The sequence below is a fragment of the Halichoerus grypus genome, chromosome 1 (genome assembly GCF_964656455.1).
Source record: "Halichoerus grypus chromosome 1, mHalGry1.hap1.1, whole genome shotgun sequence".
Lineage (NCBI taxonomy): Eukaryota > Metazoa > Chordata > Mammalia > Carnivora > Phocidae > Halichoerus > Halichoerus grypus.
The window spans coordinates 122,531,471-122,544,110 of record NC_135712.1 but is presented as its reverse complement, the minus strand read 5'-3'; the positions used below and the strand labels follow the sequence as shown (position 1 = coordinate 122,544,110).

The following is a 12,640-nucleotide window of genomic DNA, read 5'->3' as shown; positions in this document are numbered from 1 at the left end:
CCTGTTAAAATCCTTTGGAGAATTTTTATTTTGCTGTTGTTTTAACAGGCATCAATCTGATTAGATTCAAACCAATCTTTTTGCTTTTTGTGGGCAGTAGTGCCAGCATCAGTTTCATTTTCTAAACCTTTGCTGTAATGTTTGAGTCTGTATGTTATCTATAATAGTCAGGGATGGTCTGGAACTTGGGTGGTAGTTATTTTGTACTTAAGTTTTCAGTGCTTTTTTAATTAGTCTACCTGACTAGGCCATCTGGATTTGTAATTGACACTTACCCAGAGGAGAAACAAACTTATCTTTATGACAAGAGATGTGGTACAAATTAGAGCAAGGTGTCCACCAAAGTTGGGCCCCTACCCTCTACAGGGACTGGGAGCAAGAATGAGTCATATCTCATTGAATGTTTACATTTTATTTATTTATCTAATTATTACATTTTATTTATTTGTTTATTTATTTATTTATTTGAGGGAGTGTGTGTGGAGAGGGAGAGAGAGAACCCCAAGAAGGCTCCACACCCAGTGTGGAGCCCAATGTGGGGCTTGATCGCACGGCCCTGAAATCATGACCTGAACCAAAACCAAGAGTCAGATACCTAACCAGCTGAGCCACCCAGGTGCCCCGTTGAATGTTTACATTTTAAAGAGATGGCTCTCAGTTCTGAGAAGACACCTTTAGGTGGTAGAAGATTTATATTTCAAAGGGGCAGTGGAAATATTTATAATTTCAAGCTTTCTAAAGTAACTGCTCTAAGGGGGTTATAGGTACCTCTCTTCCTATCACCAAGTTTGGGCTGGAGCAAACAGTAAATTCTTGCAATATCGAGCTTCCTCATGCAGGGACTTATGGACTGGAGTTGTCATCCAAGGCATGTGGCCTTAACCCATTAGAAACGATGCTAGTGTTTGTTCAAGTCTCTTAGTGTGGGAGTGTGGACAAAGTCTTTATGCTAAGAGCCCGCAGTTTTTATAGGCCAAGATTGAGGCCTAGCCAAGAAGAGGGCTTAGAGGAGCCTGACTATTCGAGAAGAGAGTCTTTGTCATAGATTACCTTCACCAGCTCTTTTCTCATGGCAGTTTCCCCCATATTTACCTATCCTCAGCAATCCTCTTCCTGGTTCCTTTTACCAGAAAGGTTGGGTTTTCTTATTATGAGTTTTAGTCTTTCATGTTGTTACTCAATTCTGGGTATGGCTGTGCTCAACTTCAGGGTGAATTGGTGAGATAGTGGTTATTTCCCACTACCAGCTGGTTACTTTTAATCTTCCTTTATCCAGAAAGACAGGTTTTCTCTTGGGGTCTTATTGTATGTGACATCTCCACCATTGTGGCAGTGGTGCAGATCCATAACTGAGGCTAGCCTGGGGACAGCACTGGGAGAGGGGGAAAAAAGAAGAAATAAAACCTCAAGGATTTAACCCACAGTCTTCTGACTTTCAAGAGCCTTTCCCCCCTGTTTTTTGGCCTAATGAGCTTCTCTTGAGCTTTTTCCTGACTGTACCTGCTATTAAATTTCCTGTTATGCCTACCTTTGAGTCAAAGCCAGAAAATAAAACAGAAGGGGAAAACCAAAAGGAAATTTATTGTTGATGTATTGGTCTTTTTTCAGATTGATTTCCCTTCCCAATCTGCCTGTTATTATTTACTTTTCAGAGTCCTCAGGAGCTGATTCTTTGTATTTTTTCTGGAGATTTTAGTTGTAATCAGTTGGAGAGAGAGGCTGCAGTGGGCTTATACCCATTTCCCCTGGAACTAAAAATACTTAGGCCAATGAATTTTAACATAACTGTGTGGGAAAGTTTACTTGGTAAAGTTTTAGATTCCACATTACAAACTAGTGTTTAAGAAACTGTACCACTTGTCGAGTTTTAGTGTAGAATATCCACAATTATCTGAAAAGACTCTTAAAACTATTCTTCTTTTTCCAACTACACATTTGTGTGACACCAAGTTTTCTTTTCAACCAGAATAGTATGTTGCAGTACATTAAATGCAGAAACAGATACGAGAATCTATTAAATCAGGCATTAAAAAGATTTGCAAAAATGTAAAATAGCAGCACTCTTTTCACTAATGTTTTTGTTTGGGAAAATATAATTTTCATAAAAATGTTCTGTATTGCATTAAATATGATTATATTTAATTGAATTTAAAAATATCCAAACATTTTTTCACTTTTAATTCCCAGTGTGGTAAATATTGATCGATGTAACCAACATAAACAAAACCTTTTTGGGTCTTCAATTTGTAAGTATGTAAAGGGGTTTTGAGACTAAATAGTTTGAGAATTTCTGATTTAGTAGGCAGTTGGTTTCCATGCCTTTATAACCTGTACCCTTATTTTCTGGTCTTTAAGAGGCAGCATGGTACCACACATTGTTAGAGCTTGGAGTTGAGGCCACTGGCTGGCCAGTGAACTCACGAGTGTAGGTATTGTGCTACATGAGAGGCAAGTCTTTCACTAACACCACAAGGGTCTCTGGCCCAGTGAGTGGAGTTTGATAGTAATTCTTGCTACAAGTATTTAAAAAAAGAAAAAAGCAGCATGGTAATCAAAAGTACACCGACTTGTACAGTTATCATGATGAGCACTGAGTAATGAATAGAACTGTTGAATCACTATATTGTACACCTGAAACTAATGTAGCACTGTGTTATCTGTACTGGAATTAAAATTAAAAAAAAAAATATATGAATTTGGGGGAGGTGAAAAGAACATGCATTTTCTCCCAGTTTCTACCACTTATTTTCTAAGGTTTAAAAGTCATTTAACTTCTTTATATCGTATTTTGTAAAGTGAGGATAATACTTCAAAGGATTATTGTGAGGGAAATGCTAGGTTAATACCTGAATTATGTACATTCAGTAAACATTCGTTGGTGTAGAGTTACATATTTTTAACAACTCCCAGCCTTTGTGAAAGGTTATAAAGACCTCTGATTGTAAGCCAGTAGGTATTCTGCAATTTAATCTGCTGGTCCCTTTCCAATAATAAAGAGTAATAATTTATGCAGGTCTCTAGAATAGTAAAATCTGTATTGTCCTTAGTGACACTGAAATAATTGAGTTCTTTACTTTCAGTTTGGTCCTATTCTTGTAATATCCAGATCAGGAAAGGCCAGGAGTATGATCAGCAAGTGTGTATAGGTCTAGTTTGGGAATGAGATTGGAAGTGAATTTGAAAAACAAACTGAGATCAGGAAATAATCCCAGGAAGAAAAGGCAAGCAGGATGTGAGTACTGTAAAGGGACTGATGTCAATTCCAGGGTCCATGATACTTGTATTATCAGAGCAGGGCAGGCAATCAGTGGGGATCAAAACAGGCAGTTCACGTTCTATCAAAGAAAGCTGATACTTGATATCAGGCAGGAATTGGGCACTGGTTGGTAAGGCTCCTGGGTTCAGGTGCCAGGTACAAGGACACAAACAAAAGGCCAGGAATCCAGTTCTTGAAAGCAAGAGTAGGGTCCAGGAGCGTCCAACTATAAATTTCATGAGTGTAGTTGAAAACATGGAGCTGAAACTTTTGTAGGAGAATATAGAATGTTAAGTGACCACCTTTACAACCAGGCCTCTTGGCTGGATCAAAGAATAGTGCAGTTATACCATATTCAATTTATATAATTTGAACTAAGCTTGACTAAAAGATCAGTAGGGAAATGGCTGTTAAAATAATTTGGCCTCAGTTGCTGCTTCTCTTGTAGTGTAAGCATGTCATATCCCTATTTCTTTGTTTAAAGATAGTTTTCCCTATTATCTGGACTCTGAATTCAAGTTAGCTCTTTTATCTGCTACTTAACTGAAGAAATAGTCATCAAAGGAAAGTTAATTTATTAGTGTTTTTTGTTTTGTTTTTGTATGTTTTTGTTTCTTGTGGGTTTTTTTTTTTTTTTTTGCTTTAGGTTCTAATTGTATAGGTTTTAGTTGTGATTCTATGATAAAACAGATTTACTTTATATCCTTATTTCTCTCTCATTTCTTTTTCCCTCCGTTCCCTCTCATTTCTTTTTCCTCATACTTTCTCCATGTTTCCTCACACCTACTTTGTGTTTTGGCTTCCAGTTCCTATTAGTTATAGTTTTCAGTTGGTTTTCTCTTTTTATAGTAATTTTTTTTTTTTAAAGTAGAGTAATATTTTTGTAAAATATTCAAACCACACATATCTGTGGAGTATGGACTAAGTTTTACCAGTCTTACCACTCACTGAGGCTGCGACTTTTACAATTTGATGTATATCCTCCCAGAACTTTTTAATGCACATAACAAATACATGAATGGGAGTTTTTTTTAAAAATAGAATTATAATCCTGTTGCTTTAGAATTTGCATTTTTGCTTAGTATTTATTGGTCATTTTACCATGCCAGTACTTACAATTTAGACACTCTTGGTGTACATTTTATTCCTTATTTTTCACAGTTATGAGCATTGCCATAGCGAACATTCTTACACACATGACTTTGGATACTTGCATTATTTTTTCCTGTAGTATGTAGATTGCTGATTCAAAGAAATGTGCATGTAAGATTTTGACAATTACTGTCAAGTTGGTCTTCAAAAATTTTGTACGTAAAATATAATAACCCAAGTTAAAAAGACACATGACTGAAAAAAATTTATATCAAAGACAAAGGGCAAGTATTCCTACTATATAAAGAGCTTCTAAAAATTGGAAAAGAAAAGCCATACCTTGGGAAAATGGGCAAAAGATGTAAACAGGTAGTCCACACAGAAAAACAAAAGAAAATGTCCCTTAAATTGGGAAAAGGTGCTTAATTTCACTGTGATGGAGAAATACAATTAAAAACTGCTTTGAAATATCATTTCTTCCTTATCTGGCAGAAATCCAAAATCTATAGTTTGTTGGTAATGCTGTGAGGAAATAATCACTCCCATATATTGTGGAAAATATAAAAGGTTAAAGAACCTATGGACAGGGTATTGGGCACTATCTCACAAAATTATGTAAACCTTAAGCTTTAATTCAGCATTCTTACTTCTATGACTCTAACCCAAAGGTACACTAACAGAAAAACAAAATGACATGTATATTAGACTATTCATTGCAGCACTGGTTTTTATCAGAAGGCTGGAAACAACTCATTGTCCATCAGTAAGGTCTAGTTGAGGGAACTGAGATACTTCCATAATGATAAAGTACTGTGCAGTAGTTATATTAGAAAAGAACTCATACTGCTGTGGAATGATGTTCAGGATATATTGTTAAGCCTAACGCAAGGTTCAGACAGTACATAGTGTGCCCCTCCCTTTGTGTGTGTACATGTTTTGTTGTGAGGGGGTGTGAAAATTAGAATTTCCAATTTACATGTGTTTTCTTTTACATCTTTGAAAAGCAACAATAAACCAAAACCAATAAAAAATGGTTATCCTGTAGGGAGAGGGAGAGAAAAGAGAGAGAAGGTGAGTATGGAAGCAGAACTCTCTGAATGTACCTTGTTTGATTGATATACTTTTAGAACCATCTAAATGCTTTATATAATAATGAAATAAAATTAAATTTTAGGGACACCTGACTGGCTCATTCAGAAAAGCATGCAACTTCTGATCTTGGGTTTGTGAGATCAACATTGGGTGTAGAGATTATTTAAATAAATTAATAAACTTTAAAAATAATTAAATTTTTAAAAGGAAAAATAAAGTGAGCTCCAAAAAGTGGAAACAGATGAATCTGTTTATCTAGTTAGTTGGTGTTCTAAACACAGAAACATATATTCTGCCTTTCTTGTAGGGTCTGTGTATTAGTGTAATCAAAATGTTCTTAGTAAAACATTCGCAATTTCTAAAAGCAGGTATAGCTAGCAAATCATTTTGGAAATGGTAGATCTGGGCAGTGAACAGCAACAAAAGAATCTGGGGTGGGAGTGGGGCAGTAAAGCCTCTAGATAAAATTACCAATTTACAGGAAATAGGGGAGATAAAGGAATACCATGAGGATGCACCTCAATCAAATGCATAGTGTGGGAAGTGCTACAGGACAAATGAAGCCAGGTTCTTCAACAAATAAATGGCATGAAAATAGTGGGGAAAGAGAACTGTGTTATATAGATTAAGGAGATATAAAACATTAATATACAGACTTAGTTTAGATCCTAGTTCAGACCAACTATAAAAGACTTTTTATTTAAATACACTCAGATGAAATGAAAGAATTGTTGCAGGTGCTCTTAATAAAGAAGTACTTAATATTTTTAACAGTACAAGTTTTTAAAAAATATGTTAACTGAATTTCAGTATAGTTTATTTTATTTGCAATGTCATATATTTTTATGCATTTAAAACCTCATTCTGAGGAGGATTTATAGGTTTTACCAGACTTAACCTTTTTGCTATGGGGAGGGGGCCCATGGCAAAAAAGGTAAAAGACCCCTTGATTTGTCAATTTTTGTGGGGTATGTGTTCTTATCTGTTTGTATTTATAGGTGAAATCATAGGATTCCAGTGAATTGCAAAGTCAGATTATTGATAATTGAAGTTGGGTGATAGATATGGGGTTCATTATACTATTCCTTACTTTGTATGTGTTGAAAATTTACATAATTAAAAAAGTTAAGCTTTATATCAATTTTTAGTTTAATAATGCCAATATTGTATGTAGTGGAAGGCTTATTTTGTACATTCTTACAAAATAAGCCTTGGGTTTTTTTCTGTTACTCTGACAAAGAATAAAACCTTGATTTTCGTTTTCATTTCTTTAATTATATAAGAACATTCAGGATCTTTGTCCTTTCTCTTACATAATTGCTCTTTGTTCTTTGCCAATTTTTAAACTTAGTCTCATTGTTTGTTGATGTTGGTGATAGGTATGATAAAGGCTCCCCCAAAGATGAACACATCCTATTGTCCAGAACCTGTGAATATGTTACCTTACATAGTTCAAGAGACTTTGCATATGTTAAGGATTTTGAAATGGGGAGATTATTTTGTATTATTGTTATGGACCCACTGTAAATTATAAAGGTCCTTATGAGGGGGAGGCAGAAGGGTTAAAGTGAGCAAAATAGATGTGAGGATCACACTAAAGGTCAGGGTGATGTAATCATGAGCCAAGGAATGTAGGCAGCTTCTAGAACCTGGAAATGGCAAGGATTAGGTTTTCCCCTGTAGCCACTGGAAGGAACACAACACTACTGACACTTTGATTTTAGCCCATAAGACCCATTTCATACCTCTATAACCTCCAGAGCTGTAAGATAATTTGTGTTGTTTTAAGTCACTAAGTTTGTGATAATTTGTTAACAGCAGCAGTAGGTACTAATGTCCTTTGCTGTATAAAAGTTAAACATTTTTCATTTTATAGTTTCTAACACTGAAATCATGGTATTAAAAGACTTCCTTACTTCAGGAATGTGAACATATTATTTCTGTATTTTATTTTTTGTTTTGCTTTTTTATCTTGAATCAGTGTATTTTATTTTAAACTTTTAATTTTGAGATAATTATAGATCTACATGCAGTCATAAGAAATCTTACAACTTAACTAAAAGATCCAGTGTCTCCCTTACTTAGTTTCTCCCAGTGGTGACATCTGGCAAAAGTATAGTACAGTATAACAACCAGGATATTAATATTTATACAGTCAAGAGACAGAACATTTTCATCACCACAAGAATCCCTGATGTTGCCCTTTTATAACCACCCCCTCTTCCCTCCAACTCCAACTCCCTCCTTAACCCCAGGCAATCAAAATAATTTTGTCATTTCAAGAATGTCATATAAATGGAGTTACACAGTATATAAACTTTGGGATTGGTGTTTTGTTTTTGTATTTTTATTATTTCGGGGTTTTGTTTTTGTTTTTGTTTTTTTGTCACTCAGCGTAATTCCTTGGAGATACATTCAGGTTATTGTGTGTATCTATCATTTTTTCCCTTTTTATTGCTGAGTGATATTCCTTGGTATGGAATATACCACAGTATGTTTAACCATTCTCTTGTTGAAGGACTTCTGAGTGGTTTACCGTTTTTGGTTATTACAAATAAAGTTGATATAAACATTTATGTAAAAGTTTTTGTGTGAGTAAAAGTCTTCATTTCTCTGGGATAAATGCCAGGAATACAGTTGGTTTGGTATGGTAGTTGCATGTTTAATTTTATAAGAAGCTGCCAAACTTTTTAGAGCATCAGTGTCATTTAACATATTCTCATCAGCAGTGTATGAGTGATCCAGTTTCAGCATATCTTTATCAGCATTTGGTATTATTACTCTTTTATTTTAGCCATTTTGATAGGTGTGTAGTGACATTTCAACATGGTTTTAATTTGCATTTTCTTAATAGCTGCTGCTGATGAACATCTTTTTTTTTTTTTTTTAAAGATTTTATTTACTTATTTGACAGAGAACACAGCAAGAGAGGGAACACAAGCAGGGGGAGTGGGAGAGGGAGAAGCAGGCTTCCCGCGGAGCAGGGAGCCTGATGCGGGGCTCGATCCCAGGACCCTGGGATCATGACCTGAGCCGAAGGCAGACGCTTAACGACTGAGCCACCCAGGCGCCCCGATGAACATCTTTTTATGTGTTTGTTTGCCATCTCTATTTTATCTTCTTCAGTGAATGTCTGCATGTCTTTTGCTCGTTTTCTAACTGAATTTGTTTTTCTACTGTTGAGTTTTTCCTTTATGGATCTTGCTCTTGGTGTCACGTTTAAGAACTCTTTTTCTGGCTCTGTATCCTGAAGATTTTCTCCTATATATTTTTCTTAAAGTTTCATAATTTTACATTTAAGGTTGTCATTCATGTTGAGTTTGTGTTTGTATAAGGTGTGAGATTAGGTCTTGTACTTTTTTTGCAGGGGCAGGGGTTATTGATGTCGTTTTACTTTAGCAACATTTGTTGAGAAAGCTTCCCCCCACCCCACTGAATTACTTTTTGTACCTTAATCAGAGAGAGGGCCAGAGAGAGGATGCACAAGCAGGGAGAGTGGCAGGCAGAGGGAGAAGCAAGCGCACTGCTGAGCAAGGAGCCTGATGCAGAACTCAATCCCAGGACCCTGGGATCATGACCTGAGCTGAAGGTAGATGCTTAACTGACTGAGCCACCCAGGCGCCCCTTGGGTTCTCTTTTCCATTGATATACATGTCTGTTTCTTTGCTGATACCATGCAATCTTGACTACTCTAGCTATATAATAAGTTTCCCCCCATTTTATTTTGACTTTAAAATGTTTTAGCTATTCTAGTTATTTTGCCTTTCCATCTAATTTATAGAATAGTAGTGTCTATATATACAAAAAACTTTTGCTGGGACTTTGATAAGAATTATGTAAACCTATGTATCAATTTGGGAAAAAATAGCATCCTTATGAGTCTTCCATTTCAAAAACACTTTTATTTAGATCTTCTTTAATTTCTTTCATCTGCATTGTATAGTTTTCAACATACAGTCTCCTTCATGTTTTGTTAGGTTTGCAACTCTTTCATTTTTTTTTTTTTTTAAGATTTTATTCATTTATCTGACAGAGAGAACACAAACAGAGGGAGAAGCAGGCTCCCCACAGAGCAGGGAGCAAATAAATTCAGCTTTTAGTTTTGGATATTGAATAGCATTATCTTTTTTCTTTCTTTCTTTCTTTCTTTCTTTCTTTTTTTTTTTTTTTTAAGAGTTTGTCAGAGAGAGAGAGAGCACGCACGCACAAGCAGGGGGAGCGGCAGGCAGAGGGAGAAAAAGGTGGACAGAGAGCCTGATGTGGGACTTGATCCCAGGATCCTGGGATCATGACCTGAGCCAAAGGCAGATGCTTAACTGACTGAGCCACCAGGCGCCCCTGCACCTCTTTCATTTTTTTTCCTTTTTTATTTTAGTAATTATAAATGGTATTGCATTTTTAATTTTGGTGTCCATGTGTTCATTGATAGTATATAGAAATACAATTTATTTTTGCATGTTCATCTTGTGTCTTGCGACCTTGCTGAATTCACTAGTTAGTACTAGGAGGGTTTTGGGGGGGTTGTTTTTTGGGGGTTTTTTTGTAGCTTTTAGAATCTTCTCTGTAATCAGTCATGTCATCTGCAAATAAGGAGAGTTTTATTTCTTCTTTTCTGATCTGTATGCCATTTATATCCTTTTCTTACCTTGCTGAATTTGCTAAAACTTGCAGCACTTTGTTGAGTGAGAATAGTGAGAGTGGGTATCTGCCTTGTTCTTGATTGTAGGAGGAAGGCATCTGTCTTTTACCATTAAGTATGTTGTTAGCTGTAGGTTTTTTGTAGATCCTATTTATCAGGTTGAGGAAGTTCCCTTCTATTTCTGTTTTTCTGAGAACTTTTATCATGGGGGTTAAATTTTGTCAGATGCTTTTTCTGCATTGAGTAATATGCTCATATGATTTTTCTTAGCTTGTTAATGTGGTGAATTATACTGATTAATTTTATATATTGAACCAGCTTTGCATCCCTGGAAAAAACCCTACTTGGTCATGGAGTATTAATTCTTTTTATATACTGCTGAATTCTCTTTGCTAGTATTTTGTTAAGGATTTTTGCATCTGTTTTAATGAGGGATATTGATTGTTAGTTTCCTCTTTTTATACTGTTGTGTAGTTTTGACATAAGTTAATATCAATTTCAAAGATAAATTGGGCAGTATTTCCCCTCTGCTATTTTCTAGAAGGGATTATGTAGAATTGGTGTAAATTCTTTAAATAATTGGTAGAATTCTTGAGAAGCCATCTAGACCTGGAGATTTCTTTTGCGGGGAAAACTTGGAGTTTTCAAGTTATGAATTTAATTTCCTGCATAGTGACAGGGCTATTCAAATTATCTATTTCATATTGAGTGTGTTTTGGTACTTTGTGTTTTTTGAAGAATTGGTCCATTTCCTCTAAGTTGTTGAATTCGTGTGTGTGGATTGTTTGTAGCATTCCCTTATTATCCTTTTGATTGGAGGAGACAGCTTTGACTAACCCAAATACAGCTTAGAAACTAGGGTCAGTCCCCACAAGTTGCATGGCTAATATAATAATAGTAAGGTGACAACTGGAAGGATCATTGGGATGTTGATAGGAAACTAGAAAATTCTGGGTATACAACCTTCAGTGTCATATCAACTCTAATTTTCTATATAATGTCATTTGCCGGTTTTATGTGATTACTCTTTTAGATAAATTTTAAAGTCAGTTTGTCAAGTTTCAAAATAAATTCCTTTGGGGCCTAGGATTAAATTTATAGATTAATTATAAGGGTGTGTGTGTGCAGGTTCCCACAGGGAAGGAATCAAAGTCAGTGTTCAAGTATGCCTGGAAAAAAACCCTCTCTGCTTTCTATTGCCTCAGAAAGTCATCATTCATTGTTGTAAATTTTTTGCATCATGTGCTAGTAATAATTAAGACTTGATTATAACTTTTTATTTGCAAGTAATTTCAAACAGAAAAAAATGCAAGAATACAAATTGATTTTTCTGGTTTCTCTGTTCATTTTTTTTGAATACCACATCATCCTCTTATTTTAGCATTAGTTAATTTCACTGCTGTACATACTTGAGCCATTCTTTCAGAAGAATGTGTGGTAGGTTTTGAGGCCTTGCAATGCCACCCAAAAAGCATCTACCTTATAAACACAAAGTATCTACGCTTTAATACTAGTGGATGTTGAATTGTAGATTAAAATGCATTTCTTTGAGAATATTGAACAACTTGCTTCGTTGTTGAGAAAAGAGAATGCTGGGACACCTGGGTGGCTCAGTTGGTTAAGCTTCTGCCTTCAGCTCAGGTCATGATCCCAGGATCCTGGGATTGAGTGCCATATCAGGCTCTCTGTTCAGGGGGGAGCCTTCTTCTCCCTCTGCCCACCGCTCGCCCTACTTGTGTGTGTGTGCTCTCTCTCTCTCTGACAAATAAATAAATAAAATCTTAAAAAGAAAGAAAGAAAAGAGAATGCAATTCAAGATCCAAAACTATTTGATTTGCTTGTTAAGCCGGGGTAGCTGTTTATGTAAAATAATCTCTCTGAAGAAAGCAGGGAGCTCATCTTATAAATTCAAGAGTGAGTTAGGCTTGTAATTTTCCTTTCTTTCTTCTGAAAGAGTTTGTATAAATTGGAATTACTTGTTCTTTGAATTTTAATAGAACTTGCATGTAAACCGAGTGGTCCAGATGTTCATTATGGGAAGATTTCTTAATGACTGATTAAATATTACTACTTTTTTAATTTTTATTTTTCTATGAATTTGTATATTTTAGTTTCAGATTTATTGATAAAGTTATTTTTAATATTGCCAGGTGATTTGAATGTCTGCAGCATCTGTAATTATGACTCCCTTTTTATTACTAGTATTTGGGTGTGTTTTTTCCTTTTCTCATTTATAAGTCTTGCCAGAACTATGTCCATTTTGTTAGTCATGACAAAGAATTACCTTTTTGTTCTGTTGAGCCTTTCTTCTATATCGTTTTGTTTCATGAAATTCTACTTTTATTTGTATTATTTCATTTTTTCTACTTTATATTATTCTGTGTTTCTAACTGCTTAAGACATCCAGTTCATTAATTTATTTCAAGGTTTTCTTTTCTGATGTAACTATTTACAACTAGAATCTCTTTCTATATATTCCTTTTGCTGCATCCGACAAGTTTGATTATATAAAGTCTTTTATTATTTTAGTCCTCTGAGTATTTTCACAATGCTATTATAAT

The 12,640-nt window shown here is 35.2% G+C and overlaps 1 protein-coding gene and 1 non-coding gene across 5 annotated transcripts in view; both read left to right on the top strand.

Moving 5' to 3' along the window:
• The window catches only part of NCK1 (NCK adaptor protein 1), a 72,359-nt gene that overhangs the window by 40,426 nt on the left and 19,293 nt on the right, over positions 1–12,640 (top strand). The window lies entirely within an intron of this gene.
• On the top strand, positions 2,368–2,521 carry LOC118528539 (small nucleolar RNA SNORA62/SNORA6 family). The gene has a single exon (XR_004913710.1). It is a non-coding gene; the product is annotated as a small nucleolar RNA SNORA62/SNORA6 family (small nucleolar RNA).